Source organism: Cupressus sempervirens, chromosome 2 (genome assembly GCF_028749045.1).
Source record: "Cupressus sempervirens isolate cs-2001-9-10 chromosome 2, ASM2874904v1, whole genome shotgun sequence".
In the NCBI taxonomy this organism is placed as follows: Eukaryota; Viridiplantae; Streptophyta; class Pinopsida; order Cupressales; family Cupressaceae; genus Cupressus; species Cupressus sempervirens.
The window spans coordinates 494,399,217-494,412,707 of NC_143119.1; the positions used below are offsets into that span (position 1 = coordinate 494,399,217).

At 34.4% G+C, this 13,491-nt stretch overlaps 1 pseudogene; it reads right to left on the reverse strand.

Annotated features, from left to right (window-relative positions):
• Nucleotides 1–1,278: 1,278 nt before the first annotated feature.
• On the reverse strand, nt 1,279–11,634 carry LOC149573167 (ARM REPEAT PROTEIN INTERACTING WITH ABF2 pseudogene; annotated as a pseudogene).
• Between the last annotated feature and the right edge of the window lie 1,857 nt (nt 11,635–13,491).

The window sequence follows — 13,491 nt, forward strand, 5'->3', positions numbered from 1 at the left end:
TTTTTTTATATGACTATGTATGTGTTTATTCATTTTATGATTATGTACATTGTAATTGAGACTTAAATTTATTAATAAAACTTTCTTAAATGTGACTCAACCTGAAGGAACCTTAAGGAATTGAACCTATATTTGTAATTGATTACATATTTTTGATGTATATTTATATATTACTTTCACATTATTTTTACCTTGATGTTGTTTAAAAATTAAAAAAAAATAGTTTAGTAAACTTTGTAATGTATTAGGTTTATTTCCTTTAAATTACATGACTAAGCACTCCTCAAAAGGAAATGTTTTGGGTTTGTAACCACCCTCCCCCATGGTCTTTCTCCTTACCCACCCTAAATCCATCTCCACCTCTTATTTCCCACAATCTTCTTTTTTGTAGTCCAAATGAAAAATAGCTGTGAAATCCCATTGTTATGTTTTGTCTTCCCTTCTTCTTGGTCATTTTCCAATTGATGTGGCTTTTGGATGCTAGCAAAGGTTGCTGAATTTGACTTTACACCTACCAATTTCATTTACTTGAAAGTATGACAACTAAACCAATTAGCATTCCCATGGCTAATTATACTCATCCCAAAGTGGTTTCAGCCATGTTTAGGACCACTAGTAGGACACCTATAAGGCATCCAAATATGAGAACTAGAGTCCTGGAATCTTTGAGGATCTATAGTACATTGATGTAATTATTTTGTGAATATAGAATTCACATCCTTTTATTATTTGTATATTCACACATTTTGTGACATACATAAAGTTTTATATCCCAACTTATGGAAATAGTTTATAAGGCATAGTAAAGATTGATAATCAGACTTTTGATGTGACCAAAAGATTAGGTTACTACTATCCCTAAACCAAAATTTGAGAAAGAAGCTAACTAGAGGTTGTAAATCAAAGAGTGATAATACAATGCAACAGAGTATATGTGACCTTGCAAAGAGGTGAGCTCCCTGCAAGTTGATCCTACACTCTATTGAATCACTAAATGTATGATTATTCCTCTTTTTTCTAGCTTTGAATTGATCTTTATTATTAACCATTTAATTGGATAAAAAGGCTTAGAAAATTTGAGTCTAAAAAAAAAGGAATCATAGGACAAAAACAAAGCTCTATCGATAGATCATTAAAGACCAATTGAAAGCTCATCCCCTGATAAAATTTTATGAAACTATATGCAATGTTGGTCATGTGTAGGAAGTCCTTTGAAGCTTTTCATTTGATGAGATGCCCAAGCCCTCAATTACAAAAATTAATCATGATGTAATTCTACTATGATGGAACTTGAGGCTGTGGCGATAATATTCAAAGTATGTATTCACGTATGTTTGGAGGTATATTGTGTTCTATAAGAAAGGGATAGCTAAGAATTATAGACATATGTTCATGTTTCCCAATAAATAAAAGGTATGTCTTAGTAAAGTTGCATGGTAAGCCTCAACAATATCATAAACATTTGCAAATTTTTTAATATTGAGGTCTTGTGCAATTGCACATTCACATAAAAGTGTAAGTCCTTCTAAGAGATACTGATCAACAACCCTAGGAAGATCCTATGCTATATTTCTCATACCATGTAAATAAATCTCATCATTAGTGCAAAAACTCTGCTCCTCATTTTTGGAATTTCAATGGCCTTTTCCTCTTTCTTCATGTAGCCTCCATCAAACATAGAACATTACGTATCTAGTGATGCCAGCAGTGCAATTTTGCAAGAATAGAACCACTTCCCCTCTACTAAGAAGGTAACATCTGGCAATATTTTACTATTTACATATTTATTATCCAATTAAAACTGAGATGTTAGAGGTGGAAGAGCTACATCTATTGGTTATTGTATAGAAACCCTCTTTGCTAGAGTATGTAATGTAATAGCACCATCATGCTACTATTTTGATATTGTACTTGGTAATAGAAGAACAAAAAGTACTTCCAAACCATTATTATAAAAAAAATCATCCTCTAATCTTCAGGAGAGCATAATTGAGCAAGGGACAAGGTGATCTAGAGAATCATTGATCCTTTCCATGTCTACATTTTTGATGCAAAGAATCATAAACCTTTTCCCAAATCTATAAATTGACACATCAACATTAGGGTCACTTATTTATTCTACAATTTTAATAAACTTCTTAATACTGGGAGCATTCTCATCCAAATTATCAATAACAAAAGAATCAATAAATATATCTTTTGTGTCATATACCACCTACTTTTTTGCTTGTTTCTACTGATGCTCTCTTCTGAGATCAACTTATTTTTTCTTCCACACAAATACTTTACTTAATTTTTCATTTTCTCTTTAGTAAAATTTGACTTGTCCTAATCTGGTATAGCTATGTCCTCATCAAGTATTATAGGCTTAGCTTGAAATGAAATTGGGGACTAGACGTTCTTATTCTTAGTCCTCTTACTTGGAGTGTTGGAGCTCAACATGGATACTTGAAAGCTTTGTATTTGGAGAACCAAAATAATTCTTTGAATTATTGCATGTGTACCTCAACATCTTTTGGCTCATCTACAAGTTTGTTCTCCTTGATCAATGTGAGTTCAATAGTGGAACTTGGCTAAACTCTCTACTTTGCTCCCTGAATATGAGGTCTTGAGATATTTGGCTTAGCACTACAAGTAGTAGATTTCTCTACTTGTGCATTTTGGATCTCTTTCTCCTTGTTCTCCTCTTGATTGCCCTTAATGAAAACATCTATCTAATTTTTTCTTTCATTGGCTGACACACTCTGCTGCTTGGCAATAACAACATTATCTTTTGCCTCTCCTAGAATTTTCATATTAGTATCAACAATAATTGTAGATGTATCCATTAGACTAAATATTATTTTTTAAGATTGTTGTTTCTCACCAATCTTAGGATATTCCTTGATCTACATGATTAGTGGATTGGTTTTCATCAATGCATTTTTGATTGATTTAGGATCTTGGTCCTTCTTTTCTTACTTGGAAAACACAGTCCTCTCTAACTCTTTCTTAGTGGTAGTCACATCTAACAATGTATTTGTTGGAGTTTCATCTTCTATAGTGACTATCTCTGTCTCCTTTACACTATCTTGTACCGTCTTATGAATTGTCTCTACTAATTTCTTAGCATTATCATAGATGTCTTCTTTTTTATCTAACTCCACTTCCCTTGCATCCTTCTTTTCCTTATCTTCTTTCTCCTCATCTCCAAGAATAAGACCAAAAAATGTATTCCATACTATCTTACTCTCCTGTTCTACTTATTCTACTTTATTTCTCAAAATCTTATATGCACTTCTCTTTGGCACAAACATATTAGCATAATCCTTCATGGCTATTTTCCTAAATCAGTCATAGATTGGGAAAATATAGCCTCTATCATTTGTCTCTTAGTAATTAAAGCCAATTTCCATTTTTCATCTATCTTATTATATAGCTCTTTAGGCAATCCCTAGCCTAACTCAATTGGCATGTATTTAACATTCACCATAATGTCAATAACAACTTGTTCAACCTTTTCTTTATTAGTCTTTTCCAAAGTTTCATATCTAATATCCTTAAATCCTGCTAAACCTATTGAACTTCTCAAGTTTTCACATACCTTTCAATATATTGAGGCTCTTTCCTTGGAAAAATTTGGATTTGACTCAAGTCATTAGACTCGGTCCATTCTGCCTCATCCTTATAATCGCTAGGCTTAATTGATAATTTTTTTCTTAATTTCTTCTTCTTCTTCTTCTAGCTTTGCTAGGCCCCTATTGCATATGATGTCCTCTTCCTAGGAATTTTGCCTTTAATTGGCCTTGTAATCTTTAATGGTTTGGTAGCTGCAAGTCTTTCTACCTTGGATCTTGTCCTAGTGATCCTTTGTGGTGTAGTTGTGAGATTGACTAGCACCTTTTTCAAAATTTACTTTACTTTATGATCAACCATGAAAATCTCCTTTCCTTTGGTTGCTTTGGGAATGAAAACTACTAGTTATTTTCCTTTACCTTCATGTTCCTCTTCTTTATCACCTTTATCTCCTTCTTCACTACTGAGGCCTTCACCTTTAACCTATGTAATCTGCAATGTTGCTTCTCCAAGTTTACCTTATAAATCTTGAATTATTTTTTTTTCTATCCATTTTGGGAACCTTTTTTTTGCATCATCATTTAAATATTTTTTGTCCTATATGTTTCAAAGGGTTCAACATTCTTGTTAATATCCTTAGCTAATAGTATTGTGATAGTAGGTGATACTTCATCAATATTTACCTCATAATGCAGAGGTCTTAGCCATGCCACTCTAGGAATTAAAACCTAAATACATGTGTAATTTATATTAATAAGAAAACATATGTGATCATTATATAGGTCCATGAACAACTTACAGATTTTGAATATTCTCTTCATCTTCTATTTGAAAGATTCAAAATATCCATCCATAACTGTTTCAAAGTTATCACCAAATTGATTGATAAAATCATTTATCTTCTTGGTTATTGGTCTCTTCTTATCCCATACTACATCTCCAATACTAGATTTTTTTTTTTATACATAGAAGAATATACATACAATGAGAACAAAACTTACATGAAGTATATTTTTTCTTCCTTATCACTCCTAAGTTCTCTTCCAGTTGGATTAGTTACAATTTGACGAGATCATAATTGTGATCCTTCTTGACAAGTTTGTAGCCCATGTCAATAACTATGCATGTCACATTGTTCAGTCAGCTCAAGTGATAACACTTGTGTACAACAACTTAAACAAAAAAATCAATCACATGATCTTCTATGGCATTTATCGATATGCATTTTTTGTACCATTTTTCCTTCATGAGGTTTTAAATTACATCTTTTCCTTGACATTGAATGATCTTCAATTTGTCTAGAATAGGGTATCTAGTCATACGATGAATGATTGCCTTTATGATTATGACTAGTGTATTCTCCAACCATAATTTTATATTGTGTATTTGGCTCAGCACAATCTTTATCCATTCAAACTTAAATACCTTTGGAAATTCTAGGGCAAGAGTTAACACTTTATTGGTCACAATCTTGTTCTCGTCTTTCAATATTTCATTATCGCACAACTTATCATAATAATTTCTCAGTTTAAAATTGTTGATCTCTCTAATCTTTCACCTATAACATAACCTAACATCATGTACCATAATCACTCTAGGAGGGATTGTAGACAAATCCCCTAAAGATTCTCCTATTAAGACAACATTTGGGTATGTCTTAAATTTTGGTGGAGGACATGCATCATTTTGAAAAATCTATGAAAAACTATCCTTTAATGCCTCCTGCTCACTAGCAGATGTAGATGATGCCATGTTCACAACCTAGGGTTTCTTTTGCAACTTATCTCAAATAAGGCTCAAATAAATTTACACAACTTACTCATCAAGCCAATGACAGGTACTTGAATCTCTTTATAAATTTTCACAAATCTATCTACAATCACCTTAATTATTCACTCTATAAATTCAAAAACCTGGTGAGTAGAAATGAGCTTTAAAGTCCACTATATAGGTTCAAATAGTTGATTTGAGTCTTCATTAAATGCTCCATACAATTATTAGGTTTACATAGATTTCATAATAATTTTATTAGCTTACTCAATGAAAATTAGTACACATACATCCTTCAACTTTCCTCAGTCAATATCATGACTCGATTCATACTGACAGTCAAAACTGTCACTCAGTCTCTATTGAATTTTCAACTCGGTACCAAAAGTCACTTGTCTTTTGAAAGATTAAAATTTTCCTCATGCATCTATCATGTAGATTTTGACTTACATGCATCTAGTATGTGGAACTAATTTATGATCTAGCAATTTGAAACATAGTTCCATACATATCTTATCATCTAGTTTGATGTGGGGGAATCACGTAATCTATTGGACTCAATGATCACAACTTCTCCATTTGCACTATTTCCTCCATATAACTTCTTTCTCCATGTTTGGATCATTTCATTCCTTACTTCTTTAGCATTGACCTTTGCCTTTCCATTATTTTCCTCAATATTTGGTGTTGGTGCTCAATTCATATAGTTCTTTCTTAGATGACTGACCTTTTAATAGTTGAAATGTCCTAGTCCAAAATTTCTCTAGTTTCTAGATATTCATCTAAGATGTACCCTAGCATAATTTTCTGCAATGTGTCCATACTCTCCACAACATTGATGATCTACCCAAGTATTATTATATGAATCATGGTATTACTCTGCTTGGGTGCTTTGTCTTGACATTTAGGTGTCAAATTATTCTTTTCTTTAGATCTGAAATCTTGTGCCTTATGATCATATTTATGACATGTAGAACAATAACCTTCATATCTAGAAGTAGTTGGTTCCTTATGTTGGAATATTCAAATGGGAAGAGTACTTCTGAGAGGGGGGGCGGGGGGGGGGGGGGGGGGGGGGTGGGGGTGGGGTATGAATCAGAAGTATCACACTTTTAACCTTTTAAACCCTCATTAACACATAACTAAAAGTAATGTACATGCATGTGAACATATAAGCAAACATTAAATGAAAGAATGCATAAACACATAACACAAGAGATTTGGTAACCCAGAAATCCTCCAAGAATAAGAAGGTAAAACTAGGGTGGGGATGACACCCACAAAAATTACTACAGCAATATATTCAACCACTTCTGATGGTCTGCCTTGTTAAAGGCCTACCCTGTTAAAGGCTTTACACTGTGTCAATAGTGACCTGGTTAGAGGATTTACAAACACTTTACATGAAGTGTCACCCTATTAAAGGATTTACAATAGGTTGTTAAATCGACCTAATACATAGGATTTTCAATCACCTTCTCCAAAGGTTTTCTTACCTAGCTATTAAGCTAACCTATCAACATAGGATTTCAGCATCTAATACAATGATAAGAAAGTATTAGAACATTTGACTTGATAGAGTGCAATCTTCAATTTCTGGGTTTAGGTACTAGATCTACTCTTCCTATTTTGATCCTTGCTTGATTTGATCTCTGTGTGTATCCCTTATTCTATTATGATCAACTAGATATGAAAATGCTAATCTATTCCTCTAAGTCTTTCCTTCTTCACATTGAAATTTTTCTATAATCTCCCCATACACTATTTTCATCCACATACCCCATGGATTTTTCGACGTCCTTTTAAAGATTGTGAAGACTTAGGGTTAGATATGGATCTTCAATCCACATTGAATCTCAAATTCCTACTCATACTTTTCATTTTTCTCATTGGTTGCATGCCTTCTCCATTTTTCTAATTTGCTACATGTAGATCACATAGGGAATGTAAATGATTCATCTTTATCCTTTTTATTTTTCAAAATCTCTCTATGTTGGCTCCAAAAATGGTTTACATTTGAGTTTGTGAGGGTACAAAGTCATATGCTGATTTTGTGTTACTCGACACATACTATATTACTGGTGCTTGGCACATGAATGTTCCTGAATCACTTAGAACATACTATACTCTATCTTGCTTGGCATGAACTATGACTCAACACCTGTATACTACTAGGCATATATTACTTACTAGGCACTTGAAGTCACTCAGTACTTGTTAAGATTCTAACTTAGAAACTACTAGGACTCACTCGACATACATAGTGTACTCAACATATATGGTGGAATTGGTTAAGTGTGTTGACACTCAAATGTCAAGACCATTCTTAGACCAACACCTTATTGACCTTTTATCTACACTCATGTTCTTGATGACCTTGTTTTTTGCAAGTGAAGAAATAACCATGGAATTTGTGTTTAGGGTTTGACTTAAAAGTCTTTCTCCTATAAACATTTTCTATATGACCTAGTTTTTCATAATAGTAGCATATAGGCTTCTTGTTCTTTGTATTTCCATTTGCATTCCTTTGTTCTCCTTGCTTTAATGATTTATCTTGCTTGACACCTGATAGAAACTCGACATAACCTAGTCCAAATCTATCATGAGGTCTTCTTGGTACATTAATCTATTCATTAAGGAATCTCATAACCTCTTTAGGTTTTTTCTATTGCAAGTATAAATTTTGATGATATTCCTATTAGGGAGTATTGTAGATATGTTACTATAATGATATATCACATTCATGAATGAGTTTGTCATTGATGTCAACATGGCATTTTTTTTGTGGTATCTGACAAAAGAATAGTGGAAAGATTAAGTTGGTATGAACAACTAGTTGAGTATTATAACTATCTAAGGTTACGAGAGATACTTCTGAGTATCTCATATATGTAGTTAATGTCAAAAGAAGAAATCATAAGTCTAGAAGAAGTTATGTATGTATTGGTGATGTATATTATGAGATAGAGTTTACAGAGGCATGTTCTGGTAAACTTCTTATATCTCTTAGCAGAGTTGTTATTCTGAGAATCAAGGTTGTGGATATGAAGAAGACATATTGGCAATGACATGGATGGAAAGTTATTCAAGTTGAAAGACAAAAGATTTATGTTATCATTAAGTGTAATGTGATCTTAATGTGGTCTTATAATAATTAATTGAGAAGGTCTAACAATTGACAAAGGGAGTTTTTTTGACGACTTTGTATAAATGAAGGACATTTACCTTTAACAGGTATGAGATGAAAAATAAATTTTTAAGTAGTACAAGTGTAGAATGCAAAGTTAAGTAGAGCAGAGCAGAAGTGAAGGAAACTTCACTGTCGAGGTTTTGCTAAGTGATATGAGGTTTGATATTTGGATCCAAGGTTTGTGATGTAGTCTAAAATGTCTAATAGTGATTGGTTTAGTTGACAAAAGAAAGGAAAGAATAACATAACAATATATTACATGTTTGAGTAATAAGCTCTTCTTGTAGTTGAAATTGCATGTTTGGGTAGTGGGCTCATCTTGCATACATTGTACTACAACTCCTCACAGGGTTGGAATCTCCTAAAAGGGATTCAAAGTCACCTAATAGAGATTCTATGTACCTAATTTTGTAATAAACTCCTAATAGGGTCCATCCTCTATCAAGGAATATTTATATTAGCACATGGTCTTGTGAGCATAATTCCCACTAGGGTTTCCCTTTGATCAAGGGTTTCCCTAGTCAACATATCCAATGTAATTGCCTATATGCATATTATTATGGTTGTTTTTTACTTTGGTTGAATGGTTAAGCTTATTTAAAGAAGATGAATATTTTAATTGTCAGATAATTGATTCATCCCCCACTCTCAGTTATCTTGGTGGACTATTATTTCTAACAATTGGTATCAAAGTGTCAGGTCCTTGAAGATAAAGTCTAACAACTTTGAGAGATCCATGGAAAGCATGTCCTAGAAAGATAGTCACAAGTCAGATAGTGGAAACTTTGACATAGAAGACAAAAACTCTTGATGAGTTATCTAAAGAAGTTGAAGATCAAGGAAGGTATTGATTTGGTTATAAAAAGAGAAAAAGAAGATATGGAAATTTTTTCTTGTTGGATATGTAATGAGTTTGGTCATCATGCATCTACATGCCCTAAGAGATTAAGGAAAACTAGAAAGAGTTCACTTTATGATGAAAATAAAGAATTTAAAGCAAGTATAGAAAGATCCTTGAATTATTGTGATAAATACAATGAGCTTGAATTGCTTAAGGAAAATGAAGTAGTAGAAGAGGTAGCTCTGGTAACTGTTGTTGATTCAAAGGCTAACCATGAAAATGTGGAAGTTATCATTAATAATGACTTGCAAAATGAGAATTAGATTGAAGAAAAAAGATTTGATCCTAGAGAAGAAGAAAGAGTTGAGTTAAAGATCATTGAATAGAATGCTATTGTAGAGAGAAGGAATAGGTTAGTTACAGAAGCTAAAAGAGCTATGTTTTTTATTAGATAAGTAGGTTTTATAGGGATCCTGAAACTTGAGCATTAAAACATAATAGGCTGAAAATAAGCATTAGAAGCCTAGCCACAAAAGTTACAAGACTAAAGGATGATAATAAGCACTAGGCCCAACCAAATAAACAAAGGCCAAAAAGAAGGCCAAATAGAAAAGACAAAACTAAAGAAATAGTCAAAAGCCAGAACAAAAAACCAGCCAAAAAGGAAAAAGACAGGAACTAATCCTCGATCTTTCTTTCCATCTCCTGCATGACCTGGGCATCCTCTTAGGTCATCAAGTTCTCCTCAGCCTCTTGCTTGTGAGTCCTATGTTCTTCTCGGTCTAGAGTAGAAAAAGTGACACCAGTGGTATTATCATCATCAAATCTAGCTTTACCCCTATCTTTTCCCTCTACATCCCCCTGCATGCCTTTATCTTTAAGACAAATAGTTAAAGATAGAATGTTGTTATTGATCGAGTTGAGCAGTGAGATTTTCTAGCTCGAGAGATTGTGATTTTAATTTTCCAAGTTGTGGATCCTCCTTTCCGCAAGACTTTTCCTATCATCATAATTTTCCCTTTCGCTAGGCCCTTAAGATTCCTAGCTCCTTCCATTTGTCCCACCTTATCCTTTACCTCCTCCAGCTCATGAAAAAGCCACTTGATTGACTTGTAATTTTCTATCATGCTATTGCAAGAATTTTTCAAGAGGTTCATCCCAGATTCCTTGGCATTATCAAAGATTGCCACAATCATAGGGTCAATGAGATCTTCAAGATGCTATTCCTCCTAGCTATCTAGTAGGATTTGGGGTTTCATCACTTCTCTGAAAATACCCATTTTTGAAGTCCTCACATTAAAATTTCTCCAAGATTTTCTCCTATCTTTGGCTAGCACCTACCCCCCCTCAGCTCTAGAACTATCCTTTATCTGCTCCTTTGGGTGGGCTTGGGGATGGATAGGGGAGAGAGGGAGCAAAGAAGAGCCCTGGTCCTGCTGCAACCTCTCATCCTCCGTGCCCACCCTCTTGCATTTCTTCCCACCTTGGGTTTCATTATTTTCCTCCCACCTCTCCTTTTCCTCATCTTTAGACTCCATAGCCTCCTATTCCTCATAGTTGTCCTACTCCTCATTCCCAAGCTTCTTTTGGCCATGATATCTAGGGCTTTTTCTTCTAGGGGTAATGGGGGAGGGTGACTTCTTTACATTAGGCATTGCTTTTTTACCAAAGAAAGTAAACCCCCTTTCTTCAGAACTAATGCTCTGAATATCATCTAAGTTAGAGGAGTAGCTAGAGCTTTTGAATTCCTCATTCCTAGTCAATGAAGGGATGTTACTAATCATCTAAGCCTTGAAGTGCTCATAGATGAGTAGTAATAGCCCCTCATGCAGAGCAGGGTTGGCAGAGGGTTTCTTTTTAAATCTTGACACTGCCTTTCTCATAGAGTTCAATAAATAGAAAGGGAAAGAAACTTTGCTATCATGCCAAAAATGATTCAAAAGAATTAAATGGTGGGTGTGAACATGATCAAACCTAGGGTCAAGAGTAATTTACTCAATGATAGCATGCAGATTATACCTCCGAATCTTCATTATAGAATCTGGACCATAAAATGTATCACTCTTTTTTAGGGCATTTAGCTCCTTAGAGTTGTCGAAAAAGTCCTTCACTGCACTGGCCAAAAGCTTTTTGTCCCTAAAGAACTTAAAGCCCACCATCATAATCTTAGTAATAGTTGAAATCAGTCACATTTTGGTTGTAACCATGCATATTGATGATATACCTTGAAATCCCACCCTGAACTAGCTGCTCCCACACTTTCTCCCTGCTTTTCCATTTCTCCATTTTTCCCACCAAATTTTTTCTGCACCTTTCATCCACCATCTCAGCACTTTTCTCTCCCACAATTCTCATAAGCACAACCCTCTGAAACCTCACCACCTGATAGGGTTCTTTGTGTTTTAGAGAGAGATAGAAGAAATAAGCCTTCTTGTTGCTCAGGTTACAAGTGCAAAAAAAGATCCTAAAGCGTGCCAAATAAACTGTAATAATTCCCACTTCTTAAATTTTCCAATACAACCTTTAAGAGATGTACCCTTTCCCCATAAGCCTTTCCTATTCATTATTGCAGATTGATCTCCTCCATACTCCTTTGGATCTTATCCAGCTTGATCAGGCTATTAATATCCACCAAAAAACTCTTTCCCAGTTGCCAAGTCATTTTTTGGTCAAATTGGACACCTTTATTTGCTAACCAATCTGCCACCAAGTTTTCTTCTTGAAAAATGTGAGTGACATGCACTCTATTAAATTTAGCAAGAGTCTTACATGTCTCATCAATAAGATTTTCAATTGACCATGAATAATGATATTTTCCATTAAAAAATTTAATAATGTTATTCAAGTCCCCTTCAAGCCAAAGATTAGTAACTCCAACTTCAAAAGCCAATTTCACCACTTGGTAGGCCGTACTTGCTTCCGTAAAGTGATTAGTTTGGAATCCCAGTGGGAGAGAGAAGGCCACTACTCTATCCCCAAATTGATTCCTAATTATGCCTCCACATCTTGAGGATTTCCCTTAGAGGCCCCATCAAAATTAACTTTATGCCATCCTTCTAGGGGGAGAAGCCACTTGGCTTCCTGTCTATTTAACACTCTCTCTTTTTCCTTCTTCATTTTCCTACCACCCACTTTGATATCTCCCCCCTTCCATACTAGGTATTTTTCCTTAATATTTTTGTGAATCTTATTCCTAAGAACAATGGCTAGCTCCTCTCTATCTTTGAAGATTCTATTGTTTCTCTCCTTCCATATGCTCCAACAGTAGTGGGGTAAGATCCAGGATCCTAATTCCTACAAAATAGGGGATTTGAGTATGGATTTCCATTGGTAGAAAAAATTTAGAAGATTATCTGGCATGCACCAGCTAATCCCAAAGTCTAGTGTCAGAAAGTCCCATACCTCCCCAGAGAAGGAAGAGTGAATGAATAAGTGGTTGCCTATTTCCAGCTGGTTCTTACATAAGATGCATCTGCTTGGCAGAAACTATCCTATTTTTATAAGGTTATCCTAAGTGAGAATTTTGTTCTATAAGGCCAACCAATAAAATATATTGATTTTAGGAGTGAGGCCTAGGATCCAAGCTTTTGACCAAGGAGGCTTCTCTTTGAAGCTCCAAAGAGCCATATACCTAGAAGCAATAGAGTAGTTTCCACTGGAGTTGTCCCGCTAGAACATTTCATCCCTCTTGTTGCTGAGAACCATTGAATTTAACATTAAGATGATTGGAATTAGATCATTAGAGATTATAGATAGATCTATCCAACCCTGATCATTCCTATATTCATAGAATTTCATCCCAAAAGGTTGAATACAATGGTTTTCCCAAACATCATAGACATGATTGTTCATTAGGGGACCTTGAATAAGCTAAGTATCAGACCATAACTAGATATCCTCCCTATTTCTAAATTTCCAAGAAAATTTTGGCTTTGCCAGGTCCTTGGCTTTCAAAAAACCATTCCAGATAGCTGATCCTCTAGGAATGTCCTTGCTAAAAAGGGTGAACTGAATAGAAGGCCTCTTAATGTACTTGTTGACCAATATGTCTCACCATTCCCTACTGTTGTTGAAGATACACCATAATTGTTTTTCCAGGAGAGCCTTATTAAGATGAGTAAGCTTCCTTATACCA